The sequence below is a fragment of the Bufo bufo genome, chromosome 4, assembly GCF_905171765.1.
Source record: "Bufo bufo chromosome 4, aBufBuf1.1, whole genome shotgun sequence".
NCBI lineage: Eukaryota > Metazoa > Chordata > Amphibia > Anura > Bufonidae > Bufo > Bufo bufo.
Genome location: NC_053392.1, coordinates 449,116,256 through 449,132,248, shown reverse-complemented (window position 1 = coordinate 449,132,248; position 15,993 = coordinate 449,116,256). Strand labels below are relative to the sequence as shown.

Genomic DNA, 15,993 nt, shown 5'->3' with positions numbered 1-15,993 from the left:
TCTGCTGATCAGGTTGCCCACTGTCAGTGACAGCAGGGCAACCCTTAGAGAAGGCAGGGACAGTGCCCAGGTGCCTTCTAGATTGCTGTATACACAGCGCTCACCGAGCGCTGTGCATACAGAGCAGGAAGCACTATGCGCTTTCTGTTCCGGCCGGCGGTCATGTCCGGGACCGGAGAGTGCAGGAGCTGTGTGAGGTCTTTCAGAGACCTCGATCAGCCCTTCTCTGAGGTTGTACAGCACTGTATTGTGCTGTACAGGCTCTCTGGAAGGGGTGCATTTCTCCTGTAACTTGGGCTGACATAGTAGCCCAGTTACAGTTACAGGAGAAATCAATAGTAAAAAAAAAAAAAAAAGTAAAGTAAATGTTCCCCAGAGGTCTTGTATGGCCTTATGGGGGCCAAAAAGTGTAAAAAATAAATAAATATAAGTTTCACATGTAAAAAAAAAATTCCCCAAGTAAGGAATTAAAAAAAAAAGTTAAAAATAGAAAAAATTAAATAAAATAGACATATTTGGTATTGCCGCGTCCGTGACGGTCGGCTCTATAAATATATCACATGATCGACCCAGTCCGATAAACACCATAAAACGTTTGGAAAAAAAAGCCATTTTTGTCACCTTACATCACAAAAAGTACAACACCAAGTGATCAAAAAGGTGTATGTCCCACAAAATGGTACCAATAAAACCGTCACCTCACCCCACAAAAAAATGAGCCCCTACATAAGAAAATCTCTCAAAAAATTAAAAAAATATAGCTCTCAGAACATGGAGACACTAAAACATCATTTTTTTGGTTTCAAAAATGCTATTATTGTGTTAAAGTGAAATAAATAAAAAAAAGTATACTGCCAATGGCAAATGGAGACGAGCCTCCCTAACATCACCCGCGATGCTAGGGAGGCTCATCCCCATCACACCTGCCATTGGCAGCTCCCCCCAGACACCAGACCACACAGGGAGAAGCAACAGCGGCGTTGTGGGGACCAGGAGCAGCGCTGGGAGCCAGGTAAGTATATTCAGTGTGAGGGGCCCAGGCATATGGGGGACATTTATTAGTCTTGGATAACCCCTTTAAGAAAAAAAAACCACATCATTTATTTTTATTTTTTAAAGAGACACACAGAAAACTTTCTTATAAAATGGTCTTAGATATCTGTGCCTCTCGACCTTTTAGGGAGATGGCCTGTTTCCTGCTATGGATATTACAGCCATTACTGCCAAGGTAATGTTGCCAGCCATAGATTCCACTGAGAGAGACTTTAGCAAGATAGTGTACAAAGAGGGCCATAACTCCTATCCTTACCTAAATGCTGAGAGATAATTGCACTGTGTACAGTTGGAACTGTGTTTTGCTATAGTTAGATGTACTACAATTACCATTTTGCTGTACAGTAAAGAGCTGGCCTATTTTTATGACTCCTACACCATACACTGGCCATTACACTGTACACTAGTGTTGATCGCAAATTTTTATCGCGAATATCAGCACATCGAGAATTCGCGAAGATGTAAAATATAGTGCTATATATTCGTAATCGCGAATATTCTAGATTTTTTTTTTCTTCAGTTACCTCTCTTCTTGCTTGTGGGTCAATGAGAAGGCTGCAATTTCTTTGTCAGAGCTTAGCAACATCCCTAGCAACCAATAGGAAAGTACCCATTCAATACACCCCTAGGATACCTATAGAAAACAGGGGCGCAGGAGAAATAGCACAATTTTTTTTCAAGAAAAAATAAAATAAACTATTTATTATAAAATGGTCTTGGATTTCTGTGTTTCTGGCCCTTTAAAAGAGATGGAGGCTCCTTCTTCACTTTCTCCTGAGATTCTTCCATAGGAGGAGGAGGTTCAGTGTCACACCTGAGGCAGATTTTCGCGGGCCTCAGAGGGTCACACACAGCTCTCACATTGTATATAAAAGAAAGAAAAAGAAAGATCAGCAAAACAATTCCGAAACACGAGGAGAAAAGCAGCCAAACTTAACTGATTTGTCCTCTGCTGCTCGTCTGAGGCCCCTAATGGTAAGAGCCATCCCTGGAGAGAAAGGCTGAGGTCAGTGCGTCACCTCAATTTATACCCAGCGCCGATTATGACATCTTATGTAAATTAGCCATGGCGCCTATTATGATGCCACAAGTAAGTGAGTCATTTACTAGGATCCTAATGATGACATCACAAGATAGATCTCAACATGAGAGAGGACATTTTGAATGTAATGAGGTACAGACTACAAATAATGGATTAGCACTTTGTCCTTGCAGAACCACAGAGCAGGAAGTATCTTCAAATGGTTTGTTCTTTAATCTAATGTTATTTAATGTTATGCTAAGTATTGTTTTGCCATATATTGGACCCAGCATAGCTATGTATGGATGGCACAGCCAATAGTTAATAATGAGATACTCTTCACAGCTGTGCACACCCTGGCCAGATGTGCCATCAAACCCCTGTTTCCTGCAAAGGACAATACAGCCATTGCTACCAAGGTACTGTTGCCAGCCATAGAGAGACTTTAGCATGAAAGTGTACAAATAGTGCCATAACTTCTATCCTTGCCTAAATACATGCACTTCTTTCTGGGAGAGAGTTGCACTTAGGGATGAGCGAACCCGAACTGTATAGTTCGGGTTCGTACCGAATTTTGGGGTGTCCGTGACACGGACCCGAACATTTTCGTAAAAGTTCGGGTTCGGTGTTCGGCGCTTTCTTGGCACTTTTTGAAAGGCTGCAAAGCAGCCAATTAACAAGCGTCATACTACTTGCCCCAAGAGGCCATCACAGCCATGCCTACTATTGGCATGGCTGTGATTGGCCAGTGCAGCATGTGACCCAGCCTCTATATAAGCTTGGGTCACGTAGCGCTGTACGTCAATCTGCTGTGCTTAGTGTAGGGAGAGGTTGCAGCTGTGACGTTAGGGCGAGATTAGGCAGTGATTAACTCCTCCAAAACACTTAAGACAGTGATCGATCTACAGCTGTGGATCATTGAACTGCTGCTATTCAATTGCTCACTGTTTTTAGGCTGCCCAGAGCGTTTTTCAGTCACTTTTTTCTGGGGTGATCGGCGGCCATTTTGTGGCTTGTGGTGCGCCAGCACAAGCTGCCACCAAGTCCATTTAACCATCAATAGTGTGGTTATTTTTTGGCTATATCCTACATCAAGGGCAAGCTGCCACCAAGTCCATTTAACCATCAATAGTGTGGTTATTTTTTGGCTATATCCTACATCAGGGGCAAGCTGCCACAAAGTCCATTTAACCATCAATAGTGTGGTTATTTTTTGGCTATATCCTACATCAGGGGCAAGCTGCCACCAAGTCCATTTAACCATCAATAGTGTGGTTATTTAAATCTATCCCTAAAAGGGTATATTAGATTCAAGGTGCTGATAGGGTCATTCTCAATAACTTCACACACACGCTACTGTGCATATCCAAGTCTAATTCTGTCCGTAAACGTATACCTGTCACCCAGCGCCTAAATAATAGGCCTCAAATTTATATTCAGCAAAATCTGTGGCTATTGCTGTACCTGCTCAAGTTATTTTGTGTCCGTCAAAGCACAGTTTTTTTCTGGGTTGAAATACAATTCCCAACCTAGCAATTTTCTAAATTAGTGGTTTCTGCTGTATCAGGCCTACTTTAAATCTATCCCTAAAAGGGTATATTAGATTCAAGGTGCTGATAGGGTCATTCTCAATAACTTCACACACACGCTACTGTGCATATCCAAGTCTAATTCTGTCCGTAAACGTATACCTGTCACCCAGCGCCTAAATAATAGGCCTCAAATTTATATTCAGCTAAATCTGTCATTACTGCTGTGCCTGTATTAGTGTAATACGGTACCTAAATAGATAGCCAGATAGTGTTAGGTGTCTGTAAAAAAAAGCCTGAATTTGAATTCAATACATTGGGCCAAATAATATTTTTCTTATTGTGGTGAACGGTAACAATGAGGAAAACATCTAGTAAGGGACGCGGACGCGGACATGGTCGTGGTGGTGTTAGTGGACCCTCTGGTGCTGGGAGAGGACGTGGCCGTTCTGCCACAGCCACACGTCCTAGCAGAGGCGTACATAGAAATCACTGGGCCCCATAGAAAAAATCTGAATTGGGCCCCTTAACCCCGCCCACTACCCACCATGGCCCCTCCCACTTCCTGACCTGGCTCCTCCCATGCCACACCCCCATTAAATAAATTTATACATGACCTACAGAAACTGTTAGGGATAAACATTTTTATTTTATTATTAACCAACTTTGTTGCAGTAACGTATAAAATGTACATGTATTTTCCAATAAGGATTTGTTCTGTGAAATAAAACAAATGAAATATTATAGATAAGCTACATTTAAAATATTTACCCAAAAAATAAATAAAAAAATATTAACTTACTTTGAAGATGACGTGTCTGCCTCTGAAAGTCCAAGTCAAAAGAAGTATGGTAGCATGGCGGGGATCAGAAAAATAAACCTGAAAGAGTAAAACATAATGCATATCACATGTTAAGTTAAGCTGTTACAACTTATTCAATACATCTGTTGTCAATAGTAATATTGCATTTAACGCCTGTTATATTAGCCAAAACACTTAACGCACTAATTTTACACAGGATGAATGCTATATGTGTGCTGTCCACATCTATATGTCCATTCCACAAAGGATAGAACTTGTCAATGGGTCCCGTCCACATCAAAATGTGGATGCCAAATAGACTGCAAAATACATACGGTTTGTATGAATGCACCCTTACACTCAGAATACTTACAGTATTTACCGGTGAATTTCCATCTATAAACCAGGTGACATTTTTCATCCAGAACTTGAATCAACTATACAGCTTCAGATTTTCCAAATTCAACAAACTTTGATAACTTTCAAGCTTTCAAACTTTCAAACAGTAAAACGATGTGCCAACCTGTAACATAATTAAGATATATTAGGTTCTTTTCTCAGGTTGGTATTTCTGTTCCAATGTTATATGTACGGCTGCTTTATACCCTATAATGAAAGTCCTTATTATTGATAGGTATTATTGCCAATGTATTCTGTTAGATCTTACATTGATAAAATTTGTGAATACATTTTAGTCAGGCCTGAAAACCAAGAACTCCTTTTTAATTAACAGGCCTGGAATTTTTCTGTGTAATATACCAATCGAAAAAATTGTACTAATCAATGTAATTAGTGGTATCTACAGAATCATTAATTTAAGAGCTAGATTTATGTGAATTATTTATTTTTAAATTGTTATTTCACATGCTTACAAGCAAGGGCATATAGTTATATGAAATAGGGCATACATCAGCTGTATACATAACTGGAAAAATATAACGTTTAAGGGCTGCAAGGAGCAGAACATCGAAAATAACGGAAAAGCTGGATAGGGCACATAACTGACCCAAACAAAGCTGAACAGATTCCACTGACTACCGTTTCCAGTCAATATCCTGTATTTTACTGGAGAAAAAAGTCCTGCATGCAGGATTTTTGTTTCCAGCTGTGTCTAACTTACTATGTGTCTTTCTGGAGGGCCCCAAACGAGGCCTCCAGCGCAGACATAAAGAACCCCTAAAAGTAAAAAGATATAGAACAACTTCATGCAAACATCACACAACTGATATAACGAAAACTAATAAACTTTCATAAACAGAAATGGGTGAAGTGATGAAAACAGTTAACATTTACAGGTAATCTGGGTTGTTATGCATCTTAAATAATGAAAAAACCCAATTTGGAATGCATAACATAATTGAACCACTCTGCCAGGTTTGATCTATAACTGATTCAAATCCTGGAAAATACTTAGTAGAACCACTTAGTCACCCATTTCTGTAAGAAAAACTTTTCCAACCGGCATACTTACGGTGTACCTTTAATTTTAGAACGGTTGTCTACGTGCTTTGCTTTCTGCAAAAGTGTTGATTATATGGTCTATGTCTAGCTGTTTTGCCCTGGCATTTTCAATGCTTAGGATAGCAAGGCCAGAAAGTCTTTGCTCAGACATTGTACTTCTCAAATAATTCTTTATCAACTTCAGTTTTGAGAAGGACCTTTCAGCAGAAGCCACAGTAACTGGTAGAGTCAGGAACAACAGGAAAGCTATGCACACATCTGGCAGATGGGATGAAAGTGCATTGTTCTCCACAAAAAGCAAATCTGCAAGGTCTTTCACAGAAGATGACTTTGCAATTTCAGGTTTAAGTGCAGACCTAAAGCTAAGGAGCTGCCCTGGAAATTCTGGCGACAGATCTTTTTCATATTTTTTCTGCAGATTTGACGCGGCTTCAAACAAAGTGTCATCAGATACGGCAGCCAGAGCTGCTGGCTGAATGATATGAAAACGTTCCACAACCTGATTCATTCTTGTAAATCTGTTATTTAGTTGGTTTATGATTATGTCTAAGCAGTTGTAAAAAACTGTGACTTTGAACCTCTCTTCCGGATTTTGCAATCTGTGATCAACACAAATCTCATCAAAATGACTTTTCACCTTGGGAGTGCGTTTGTTGTCAAAATGTGGAGAAATGTTCCAAGTGCTTGCTAGTGAGACAGCACTTTCTTTGGCCATTTCAAAATTGTTTCTATAGCTTGAAAGTTCATCAGCTACATTCTTTATCAAATTAGTTGCTTTCGATAAATCCATGCTTTTAGCCTGGAGCATGATAGACAGAGCACTAACACTCTGAAAAACTTTTGTTTGAAGGACAATTAGGAAAACAAAGTTGAATGACTCCATTTTCTTTTTAAGTCTCATTGCCTCATCTCTCTCACTTTTTTTGGAGGAAGTAAGAATAAGTTTTGACAGGGATTTCAAAACGTCTGGAAAGCGAAAACGAAGGGCAAGCAATGCTTCATACCGAGATGACCATCGTGTTGGGCATAATTTCTTTAAAGTTATAGAAGACTGGCTTTGGAACGAAGAAAGAATTTCCCAACGCCTTATACTTTCCCCAAAGAATTGTTACAATGTTTGTACCATATCATTAAAGCAGGACATTTCTGTGCTGTCAGAAACGGCATTCTGCAGGACTAAATTCAAATTATGGGCTGCACAATGAACATAGAGAGCATTTTTTTCTCTTTGTAAAATGCGAGTCTGCACACCAGAGTAGACCCCACTCATTGTGGCCGCTCCATCATATCCCTGACCACGACACTTATCTAATGACAGACCGTGCCTATCAATACATTCCAAGATTTCCTTTTCTATACCAGCAGCACTCTGGTCATGCACTGCCTGAAAGCCAAGAAAACTCTCGTGAATACAAACTTCTGTGGCTCTCATGTTTTTATCTCTCTCTATAGATACATATCTCACCACCTGACTCATCTGGTCTATCTTTGCAATGTCTTGAGTTGTGTCAATAATCAAGGAATAAAAATGCGATTGCTTCACATCCGACAAAATCTGATGTTGAACCGTTTTGGATAAAATATCTATTAATTCGTTTTGAATTCGGGGGCTTATATATTTTGCAGTGCGCTCTGGTAATTGTAGCAATTGTTTTAGGAGGGGATCATACTCCGCTAGCAACTCTATGATTGCAAGGAAATTACCACTGTTGACTTTTCCAACTTTTTCTCTGTGACCACGAAACGCCATATTTGCCATTGCCATTGTCATGGTGACATTAACAATGCGTTTTAAAACTTGCCTCCAGAAGTTTTTTTCTTTTCTAATTTGGCTTTCAGTTTCCTGGTCAATTGTTCCCTCCCGTTGCCACTGATCATAAATCACACAAGCGTCAATATGAGTCTGTGAACTTTCATGAATCTGTATTTTGGTCGATAAGCCTTTCCAATTTTGTATGCCTTTGGCCCAAGCTGGGTTTAACCCCAATTTCTTTCGATCTCCAAACAGCCAACATGGCTCACAGTATACAGCATTTAATTTTGGAGAGTAACATAGCCAAGTAATTGGAAATGTGTGGCCAGTCTTAGTTACCCTTTCATAGTAGGTCTCAGAAAAGCACCTTTTTTGCTCATCTTTATGAGGTCCTGGAGGTCTACAAGGACCATTGGCAATAACAAATCTCTTCACACTGGCATCTGTAATAGTTACTGGGAAGTTTGCTCTGTCTGTGACATATTTTTCAGAAGCCAAATCTATATTTATACCAGTGGCATCAGCACCAGTGGCTAAATCACTGCTAGATAATTCAACATCATCAGAGCAACTTGGCTCACTTTCACTTGGTTCTGTACTTAATTCAGGGATACCGTGCAAGTCAGCTACAGTACTGGGGTCGCCGACCTGTACAGACTCCTGCACTATGGCAGCTGAGGGGGTAAGACTTTCTGGCATGCCTTCTACATTCTGGGTGGGTTCAGTAACAGAAGAACTTTCACCACAGCTAGGAACATTAAAGAAACTAGTAATTTTTGGAAGTTTTCCAGTTTTTTGGCTTTCCTCTATCTTTTTTTTGCGCTTCTGAGCGCCACTGAGATGTTGGTAACTTGACATCAGGACACTCTGCAGAAACAGTATAAATAACCTTTGATGTTTACTAACTATCTCATAACTTTTGTAAATGTGATAGAACAGGCAAATAAAGGACACTGTGTGATATATACTCAGTATAATCATGAGAAAATGACCCTATTTCCAATTTTACGCTCCTTTCTTCCATCCCTCAAGTCCTAATTAGGTTTTTATTCTGCAAAGGCATCTGGGGGGGAAATTGAGTTGTCATATTACAGGTAACATAGAAGTCTATGGAGAGGTGAGGGGGCATGATGAGTGAACTAGAGAGTGAACAATCATAGGCAGAGCAAGACACATACACGCTACAGCAAGAAATAGTGTTATATCTTGCTGCCAAGTTATTTTAATTAAAATGGTTCAACTTCCATGCTACATGCAATGGTTTTTGAATGGCCGATTCCCGGCATTATCTGCCAGAATAGCCTGAGCCTGCAGGTGGCTGTGCCACACATATGAAAGTAGCCTTAGGGCTCTTTCACACTTGCGTTATTGTCTTCCGGCATAGAGTTCCGTCGTCGGGGCTCTATGCCGGAAGAATCCTGATCAGGATTATGCTAATGCATTCTGAATGGAGAGAAATCCGTTCAGGATGCATCAGGATGTCTTCAGTTCCGGAACGGAACGTCTGTTGGCCGGAGAAAATACCGCAGCATGCTGCGCTTTTTGCTCCGGCCAAAAATCCTGAACACTTGCCGCAAGGCCGGATCCGGAATTAATGCCCATTGAAAGGCATTGATCCGGATCCGGCCTTAAGCTAAACGTCGTTTCGGCGCATTGCCGGAGCCGACATTTAGCTTTTTCTGAATGGTTACCATTGCTTCCAGGACGCTAAAGTCCCGGCAGCCATGGTAAAGTGTAGCGGGGAGCGGGGGAGCAGCATACTTACCATCCGTGCGGCTCCCCGGGCGCTCCAGAGTGACGTCAGGGCGCCCCAAGCGCATGGATCACGTGATCGCATGGACACGTCATCCATGCGCATGGGGCGCTCTGACGTCATTCTGGAGCGCCCCGGGAGCCGCGCGGACTGTAAGTATACTGCTCCCCCGCTCCTACTATGGCAACCAGGACTTTAATAGCGTCCTGGGTGCCATAGTAACACTGAAAGCATTTTGAAGACGGTTCCGTCTTCAAATGCTTTCAGTACACTTGCGTTTTTCCGGATCCGGAGTGTAATTCCGGCAAGTGGAGTATACACCGGATCCGGACAACGCAAGTGTGAAAGAGGCCTTAGGGTACTTTCACACTTGCGTTTTTGATTTCCGGCATAGAGTTCCATCACAGGGGCTTTATACCAGAAAAGAACTGATCAGTTTTCTCCCCATGCATTCTGAATGGAGAGTAATCCGTTCAGTTTGCATCAGGATGTCTTCAGTTCAGTCTTTTTGACTGATCAGACAAAAGAGAAAACCACAGCATGCTACGGTTTTCTCTTTGGCGAAAAAAACTGAAGACATGCCTGAATGCCGGATCCGTCCTTCCGACCTGCGCATGCGCAGACCGGTAGAAATGTGAAAAAATGTACAAGACGGATCCGTCTGTCCGCATGACTAGCGGAGAGACGGATCCGTCCTTGCAATGCATTTGTGAGACGGACACGCATCCGGATCCGTCTCACAAATGCTTTCAGTCAGCGGCAGATCGGCGGGCAGTTCCGACGACGGAACTGCCCGCCGGATCACACTGCCGAAAGTGTGAAAGTAGCCTTAGGAAGTCTATTTCTCCTACCTTCTATGTGTGTGGTTATGAAAATAGAAGATCAGGTACATCACATAATCTGACATAGAGACTGCCAAAGGGATGATAAATAAATGCCATATACAAGACGTATAATGTTCGGACACAAAATCATTACTAGGCTTCTCAGAAAAGTAATTTTAAATGGGTTGTGATTGTCTCACTTTAGCAAATGGCATTTATCATGTAAAGTTAATACATGACACTTACCAATATATTGTGATTGTTCATATTGCTTCCATGGTTATGACCACCCTGCATTCCAGCAGCGGTGGCCGTGCTTGCACAATACAGGAAAAAGCACCAGCTTCCCAGAACTGAGGCAGCAGACATTGCTCACCATTTTTTTCCTATAGTGTGCAAGTATGTCCACCGTGGCTGTATTGCAGGGTGGTCATAACCCCTGGATAAGAGCAGTGTCTACTGTCATGGAAAAATGAATCCAGCCAGCAAAGGAGGCAATTAGCCAGTCATCACTCCTAAGGCTACTTTCACACTTGCGTTGCTCTTTTCCGGCATAGAGTTCCGTCACAGGGGCTCAATACCGGAAAAGAACTGATCAGGCATATCCCCATGCATTCTGAATGGAGAGTAATCCGTTCAGTTTGCATCAGGATGTCTTCAGTTCAGTCGTTTTGACTGATCAGGCAAAAGAGAAAACCGTAGCATGCTATGGTTTTATCTCCGGCTAAAAAAAACTGAAGACATGCCTGAATGCCGGATCAGGCATTTTTTCCCATAGGAATGTATTAGTGCCGGATCCGGCATTCAGAATACCGGAATGCCGGATCCGTCCTTCCGGTCTGCGCATGCGCAGACTGAAAAAAAGGTGAAAAAATAAATGCCTGATCCGTTTTTGCCGGATGACACCGGAAAGACGGATCCGGCATTTCAATGCATTTTTTCGACTGATCAGGCATTTTTAAGACTGATCAGGATCCTGATCAGTCTTACTAATGCCATCAGTTAGCATACATTTTGCCTGATCCGGCAGGCAGTTCCGGCTACGGAACTGCTTGCCGGATCTCTCTGCCGCAAGTGTGAAAGTAGCCTTACTTGTCTGTTATAATAAATGTGTTTTCCATTAAATAACTCTGGAACTTCTTTTACTCTATGTTTTGCTGTGCCTCTATTATTCCTATTACAAGTTAGTAAATTTAATGCCAACTGGTTGTTATCAGCTAGTGGTGTTTCCCTTTACAGGTTGACATTCACCAATCAGTGCTGACAGTGGTATGCTGTGTAAGGACCCTCCCTGGGGTCAGTAACATACAGTTGGTATTGAACCGACAACTGTCTAATAGAAATAACAGAGGAACCACACAAGTCATAGTGAATTATGGGAAAAGATGATCCAGAACGACTTAATTGAGAATTCAATTATTCACCGTTCTGGAGGTCATGGTCTTCCCTCTACCTCTTATCCAACAAGTTGTAGTAGGACAGATCATGTGGGTGCACTGCCTAGTCAGCAGTACTTACGTGTTCAAGCTTCTTCTTTCTGTGCTGAGGTCACTACTAGCGTCCTCTTCTCCTCTGCTTGCTTTTCTGACAAACTTCTTCCTCTGTGCTGTGCAGCTCAAGGGTATATTCAAAATGCAATTCTGAGGAAGGATCAAAACACACAGTCAAATCAGTAAGATATTTACTATGTGGCCACATTTCCATTTTCCACTTTTAACATGTCTAGACTATTCACAAAACAAAACAATAGTTTTACTTTTTACTGACATGGGGTCAGTGAAAAAAAATCAAGGAGACAAGCACTATTTTCGTCTGTAATGGGAATCTAGCATGCCGTGTCACTGCTGCAGGGAATGCAGCCGGCAGTGACACGGCAGGACGAACGAAGAACGGTACTTCACTTGACTGAGTCTGAGAGACGAGTGACAGCCTAGTTATACAACTGTAGATGGGCAGGAGAGATCACTACATGGGGCTCATATGTTCAAGTAAAATACCGCCCCAGTGAAGTGAACTGCTGAGGATCTGTAGATGCAGAATTTGCAGGATTTTGGCTGCAGCACTGACACCTCCATACAATATTTAGCGTAGCGTCCCTGTTGCATGCCGGGACAGCGGCTCCTGGAACGTCAAAATTAGGTCACTTTATGCTCGGCGACGGCAGTAAAACAATGCAGCCCCCAGTGACTGTAGACGCCGGATACCAGAGTCTGCGCCGGGTTTATCTGCAAGTTAAAGAGGAGGCTCCAAACACAGAAAACAATCTCAAGAAGTGAAAGGATGACACTTTACATCAAGTCTGAGGATGATAGGAGGGAGCGGAGCCATAGGAGACCCCCAAACATAGAGGGGCCCAGTGCCTGGACAGAGGATGCAAGGGAAGGAGGGGTGCGGCGCCAGAGGAGACCCCCAAACATAGAGGGGCCCAGTGCCTGGAGTCCCTGGACAGAGGATGCAAGGGAAGGAGGAGTAGAGCCAAAAAAGACCCCCACGGCCCCACCATACATATAGGGGGCCCACCCGGCCCAGTGCCTGGACATAGGATGAAACTTAAGGGAAGGAGGCAGAGCAGAGCCAGAGGAGACCCCGGGCCCCATATAATAGAGGGGCCCAGTGCCTGGACATAAGTTTCATCCTAAGGGAAGGAGGCAGAGCAGAGCCAGAGGAGACCCCGGGCCCCATATAATAGAGGGGCCCAGTGCCTGGACAGAGGATGCAAGGGAAGGAGGGGTGCGGCGGCGCCAGAGGAGACCCCCCCAAACATAGGGGGGCCCAGTCAGTGCCTGGAGTCCCTGGACAGAGGATGCAAGGAAGGAGAGCCAAAAAAGACCCCCACGGCCCCACCATACATAGGAGAGGGGGCCCACCCGGCCCAGTGCCTGGACATAGGATGAAACTTAAGGGAAGGAGGCGGAGCAGAGCCAGAGGAGACCCCGGGCCCAAAACATAGAGGGGCCCAGCCCCAGGCCAGGCCCCAGACTGTGACTTACTTCAGGCCAGGCCCAGGCGCTACCAGCCAGGGACACAGCCGGACCGGTGCATGCACACTGCTCACTCAGTCTGACACTGACAGTCACTTACTTCAGAATCTTCCTTCCTTGATTCCTTCTTCCTCGACCTCGAATCCTCCCTGTGGCTCAGTCAGCTCGTCTCCGACTCCAGTCTCTCCGTCCTCAGCTCAGGGCAGGCACTGACTCTGGTGACGGCCGACAGCGAAGTTCGAGCCGATTCTCCCGCCCGCCCACTTGCGCCACTGGCCAATCAGCAGCTGCCTCAACAGAGAGTTGCCTGTGCTGATTGGCCAGCGGCTCGTGCAGGCTGGTTTGAATGATTCCGGGCCCGGCAGACGGTCTGGGTCAGGAGGAGGTCAGGTCACGTGATGTCTACTCTGAGACACTGAGGTCAGACAGAGGATCAGTCTCAGGTCAAGGGGGGGGGCCCGGGGAGGTCTGTGCGATTGCGGAAGATTAGATAAGATAAGTTTGATGACGTTGCTGCTGCTGGGGAGAAAAGCAGCCGCAGACATAGCATAGCATAGCCGGCCCATAGCCAGCCTGCAGGTAATGCGTGGGCGGGGCCAAGTAGTGTGGGCGGGGCCTTCTCTGCGCTACGGGCCCCCCAGTGCCGCGGGCCCCATAGCAGTGGCGTGGTCTGCCTCTATGGGCGGTACGCCACTGCGTCCTAGTGAACCAACTACCTCGGGACCCAGTAGCCAGCAGAATTTACAGCGATATTTGGTGGGGCCCAATGCCGTTCTAAGGATGGTAAGGCCTGAGCAGGTACAGGCATTAGTCAATTGGGTGGCCGACAGTGGATCCAGCACGTTCACTATATCTCCCACCCAGTCTTCTGCAGAAAGCGCACAGATGGCGCATGAAAACCAAGCCCATCAGTCTGTCACATCACCCCCATGCATATCAGGGAAACTGTCTGAGCCTCAAGTTATGCAGCAGTCTCTTATGCTGTTTGAAGACTCTGCTGCCAGGGTTTCCCAGGGGCATCCACCTAGCCCTTCCCCAGGGGTGGAAGAGATAGAATGCACTAACGCACAACCACTTATGTTTCCTGATGATGAGGACATGGGAATACCACCTCAGCATGTCTCTGATGATGACGAAACACAGGTGCCAACTGCTGCGTCTTTCTGCAGTGTGCAGACTGAACAGGAGGTCAGGGATCAAGACTGGGTGGAAGACGATGCAGGGGACGATGAGGTCCTAGACCCCACATGGAATGAAGGTCGTGCCACTGACTTTCACAGTTCGGAGGAAGAGGCAGTGGTGAGACCGAGCCAACAGCGTAGCAAAAGACAAAGAGGGAGCAGTGGGCAAAAGCAGAACACCCGCCGCCAAGAGACTCCGCCTGCTACTGACCGCTGCCATCTGGGACCGAGCACCCCAAAGGCAGCTTCAAGGAGTTCCCTGGCATGGCACTTCTTCAAACAATGTGCTGACGACAAGACCCGAGTGGTTTGCACGCTGTGCCATCAGAGCCTGAAGCGAGGCATTAACGTTCTGAACCTTAGCACAACCTGCATGACCAGGCACCTGCATGCAAAGCATGAACTGCAGTTGAGTAAACACCTTAAAAACAAGGAAGTCACTCAGGCTCCCCCTGCTACCTCTTCTGCTGCCGCCTCGGCCTCTTCCTCCGCCTCTGGAGGAACGTTGGCACCTGCCGCCCAGCAAACATGGGATGTACCACCAACACCACCACCTGCGTCACCAAGCATCTCAACCATGTCACACGGCAGCGTTCAGCTCTCCATCTCACAAACATTTGAGAGAAAGCGTAAATTCCCACCTAGCCACCCTCGATCCCTGGCCCTGAATGCCAGCATTTCTAAACTACTGGCCTATGAAATGCTGTCATTTAGGCTGGTTCAAACAGCTCATGTCGCTTGCTGTCCCACAGTATGTTGTTCCCAGCCGGCACTACTTCTCCAAGAGAGCCGTGCCTTCCCTGCACAACCAAGTATCCGATAAAATCAAGTGTGCACTGCGCAACGCCATCTGTGGCAAGGTCCACCTAACCACAGATACGTGGACCAGTAAGCACGGCCAGGGACGCTATATCTCCCTAACTGCACACTGGGTAAATGTAGTGGCGGCTGGGCCCCAGGCGGAGAGCTGTTTGGCGCACGTCCTTCCGCCGCCAAGAATCGCAGGGCAACATTCTTTGCCTCCTGTTGCCTCCTACTCAGCTTCCTCCTCCTCTTCTTCCACCTGCTCATCCAGTCAGCCACACACCTTCACCACCAACTTCAGCACAGCCCGGGGTAAACGTCAGCAGGCCATTCTGAAACTCATATGTTTGGGGGACAGGCCCCACACCACACAGGATTTGTGGCGGGGTATAGAACAACAGACCGACGAGTGGTTGCTGCCGGTGAGCCTCAAGCCCGGTCTGGTGGTGTGCGATAATGGGCGAAATCTCGTTGCAGCTCTGGGACTAGCCGGCTTGACGCACATCCCTTGCCTGGCGCATGTGCTGAATTTGGTGGTGCAGAAGTTCATTCGCAACTACCCCGACATGTCAGAGCTGCTGCATAAAGTGCGGGCCGTCTGTTCGCGCTTCCTGCGTTCACATCCTGCCGCTGCTCGCCTGTCTGCGCTACAGCGTAACTTCGGCGTTCCCGCTCACTGCCTCATATGCGTCGTGCCCACCAGGTGGAACTCCACCTTGCACATGCTGGACAGACTGTGCGAGGAGCAGCAGGCTATAGTGGAGTTTCAGCTGCAACACGCACGGGTCAGTCGCACTGCGGAACAGCACTACTTCACCACCAATGACTGGG

General features: G+C 45.3%; 1 long non-coding RNA gene across 1 annotated transcript; it reads right to left on the bottom strand.

Annotated features, from left to right (window-relative positions):
- Positions 1-4,178: 4,178 nt before the first annotated feature.
- Positions 4,179-11,839, bottom strand: LOC120997293. The gene is made up of 4 exons (XR_005778142.1): positions 11,715-11,839; positions 4,779-4,928; positions 4,406-4,483; positions 4,179-4,320 (listed from the first exon to the last, which is right to left on the bottom strand). It is a non-coding gene; the product is annotated as an uncharacterized LOC120997293 (long non-coding RNA).
- Positions 11,840-15,993: the final 4,154 nt, after the last annotated feature.